Consider the following 3506-nt stretch of genomic DNA (forward strand, 5'->3'; position numbering starts at 1 on the left):
TAACTCTCCCCTTTTCCCCCTAGAGGGCAGGGTATAGTAAGAGGGGGAAAGTGAATTACTTTAGGGAAGTTGTGCTTTTTTAAGGTAGGATGGCTAGTTTCCTGGGTTTTTGATTTCCGTAACCCTGCTTATTTTGCTCTTCTCCACCAAAAGAACATCTGTTTTATGAGCTGGGCTTTGCCAGCTCTTCCTCCTCATTTTTCAGATGATGAACTGCCTCTGCATTGTGATTTATGAACCTCAGAGATCCCATGGCGAGCTTGTCTGGCTAGAGAATGCAGCACTTCTGTTTTCTGATTCAGTTGGCAAAAATTCTGGTCATGCAAGGCTCTAGATAAAGCAGAATGAAGTGAGCTCCAGTTGGATGGGAGATGGGGCAGAGAAGGGGATGCCTGCTGAAAGATGTGAATTGTGACATAAATGACTAGCTGACAACCAAAGACTGGGTCTTCTCTTGCCAAGTGTGGAATTACTGCTGGGGACTCTCTGCCCATCCAAAGAATACTTACCCCAGCATTCTTTGCAGCTAGGTGGGGGTCATGTGACTTGTTCTCACCAATGGAATGTGAGTAGAAGTTACATCCATTCCCCCCAGTACAAAGTGAGTAAGAAGCACATATGCTTTCTCCACCTTCTTTTTCTCCATCAGCCAACAGAGAGAGGAGTCTGAGGCCCAAGAAGAGGGCAGAGCTATGAGATAGAAGGAGCCTGGGTCCCTGAGTGACTTCACAGAATGCTGTCCATTGACAAAGGTGATGAAAAATAAGCATGAAATAAGACAGTGAAACCACTGAGATTTCAGGGACTCTATGTGACAGATGCTAATATTATTTTGATTAATACACAAATCTAACCACTTTGGTAGAAAGGAGATGAAAACTGGAAGGCCTGATTATGATCCTGGCTTTGTTGTTTGGTAATTCAGGGCAAAACTTATGTGTTTCACACCTCTCATATCACCATCTTCTTTTCCCTCCTGTGACAAGCAAGAAAGATGGGAGAAAGGGAGAGACAAAGAAAGAAAGGAATGAGGAAGGAAGGGAGACATGAAGGAGGGAAGGGAGAAGATAAATAAGGAAGGGTAATTGAGTAGGACCCATAGGGGTCTTTCTAGGGCAGCACCCCCCATATCCTCTGCTTTAGCTCTTCTCTGGAGTCCCTAGATGTAACAGTATCTTATGCACGTTTCCTGAATTGTTTTACAGATGCTAAAAAGCTCTCACCAAATGGGAGGTGCTATTTGATGGCCATGAGCATATAGCCCCCAGACCTATTGAAGATTGATCATTGGCACCATCCTGACCTACCATCAACCAATCAGAGAATTGTGCACAAATTGATCAAAGACCCTGGGATGCCCCTCCCTCATCTGGCCTTTAAAAATGCTTTGCTGAAACCCATCGAGGAGTTTGGGCTTTTTGAGTATTAGCTGTCCTGGACTCCTTATCTGGTGCCTTTAAATAAATGCTGCATTTAACCTTCATGACAACCTGGTGTCAGTAGATTGGCTTTACTGAGTACACCTGTGCATACCCTTTAATTTGGTAATGGAAGGAAGGAAGGAAGAGATGTAGGTTAGTTCTTTTAGCAAGCAACTCCAAAAGAATCTCCAGTGACTTCCCACCAAACTGGGAAGTGGGTCAGATTCAAAATTCCAAGTTCTATGTTAAATCCTGATCCTACCAAGAAACTCCTTTTAAGATGGACAAAAATAGAAAGCTCCCTAGGTCTAACTGAATGCCAGATGCAGTGGACTGATACAAAGGGCATGCTGGATGGACAAAGAGAATACCCTTACCACTGAGGCCAGAGCATGCCACTCAATGGAGACACACAACCCAGAGGGAAGGAATATTACCCCATGAAGGAAATGATTTCCAAAGTAGGCCACGACATTGGTACCTACATCCCAGGACAAGGAATTCCAATATGATGTCCAGTAAGATACTGACAATCTCCACGTGGAAACTCCAGATTGAATAGCTCCTTCAATTTCTTAACTGCCATGCTCAGCCTGTACTGAAATGACACCATCATATAGTTAGAAAAGGACTCCTTAGCTGCCAGATGGTTTCATTTCACCTCTACCAGGAAACTCCAAAGTGCCACCTTTCCTAAAAGGAAGCAAATTGCGAATGCTTAGACATTTGAGGGCTCAATTATCACGTTGGCCCCTGCAATTAGGAAATGACATCCACTAATTGGGTAATTGTGTACCTAAGTGCCTGATTTGTGGGCAAATTGAAGGCATGATATATGCAAATCAATCTTCATGTAAAATTGTTGTCCCATTAAACCTAATAGTCACTGCATGTCAATCACAAGGACGCCAATCATACCCACCTCTTCCTGAGTGAATCCTCTTAGCCAAAGTGTTTCTTGATAGTTGAATCTCACTAATGAAATTATATGAAATAATAATGTACAGTTTCTATGATATCTAGTCATATATATGAATCATGTCTTTTTCCTGGAGAAAATGAGAGTCATCTGAGCTCTGTATTCTTCAGATCAGATCAGATCAGTCACTCAGTCCAGTGGTTAATTCTGCCTTCCTCAGTTCTTCCTCCTTGGAAGAAAAGCTATGACAAATCTAGACAGTGTATTAAAAAGCAGAGACATCATTTTGCTGACACAAGTCCATATAGTCAAAGCAACAGTTTTTCCAGTAGTCATGTAAGGATGTTAGAGTTAAGCCATAAAGAAGGCTGAGAACCAAAGAACTGATGTTTTCCAACTATGGTGCTTGTGAAGACTCTTGAGAGTCCCTTGGACAGCAAGGAGATCAAATCAGTCAATCCTACCCAGTCAAGGAAATCAACCCTGAATATTCATTGGAAGGACTGATGCTGAAGCTGAAGTTCTAATACTTTAGCCACCTGATGTGAAGAGCCAACACATTGGAAAAGAACCTGATGCTGGGAAAGATTGAAAGCAGAAGGGGATGACAGAGGATGAGATGGTTGGATGGCATCACCAACCAATGGACATGAGTTTGAGCAAACTCTGGGAGATGGTGAAGAGCAGGGAAGCTTGGAGTGCTGCTGTCCATGGGTCGCAAAGAGTCAGACATGACAGCGACTGAATGACAACAGTTCTTATTGCTGAAGAAGGGGGAGATAGTCCCTGGAAAAAGAACACCTAGCAGGAGTTAAGCACATTTAAAATGTTCAAAGATTCAGTTGATGGTTCTCAATAGCTACCACAGGTCAGGCCCTATGCTAAGCATTTGATACACATCATCTCATTCAATCCTAGAACACCCTTAAGGAGTAGATACTACTGTTAGCCTCATTTTACAGATGAGGAAACTGAGGCACTGGGATGTTAAGAGACTTGCTCAAGGTCACAGAGCAACCCACTGGCAGAGTCAGGATCTGAACCCACCTCCTTTTCTCCTACCTCCCACCTCCAACCCATCCTCAAGCAGAATGGGTTCCATTTCCTCCATTTCTTTCAAATCAGTTTATAGTCTCCACCTCCACTGCAGCTGTCCTGGCCACCAT

General features: G+C 43.3%; 1 long non-coding RNA gene across 1 annotated transcript; it reads left to right on the top strand.

The window, feature by feature from the left end:
* Positions 1-249: 249 nt before the first annotated feature.
* LOC132343905 (uncharacterized) lies at positions 250-1489 on the top strand. Its single transcript, XR_009492935.1, has 3 exons — positions 250-565; positions 650-752; positions 1206-1489. It is a non-coding gene; the product is annotated as an uncharacterized lncRNA (long non-coding RNA).
* Positions 1490-3506: the final 2017 nt, after the last annotated feature.

This window comes from Bos taurus, chromosome 25 (genome assembly GCF_002263795.3).
Source record: "Bos taurus isolate L1 Dominette 01449 registration number 42190680 breed Hereford chromosome 25, ARS-UCD2.0, whole genome shotgun sequence".
In the NCBI taxonomy this organism is placed as follows: Eukaryota; Metazoa; Chordata; class Mammalia; order Artiodactyla; family Bovidae; genus Bos; species Bos taurus.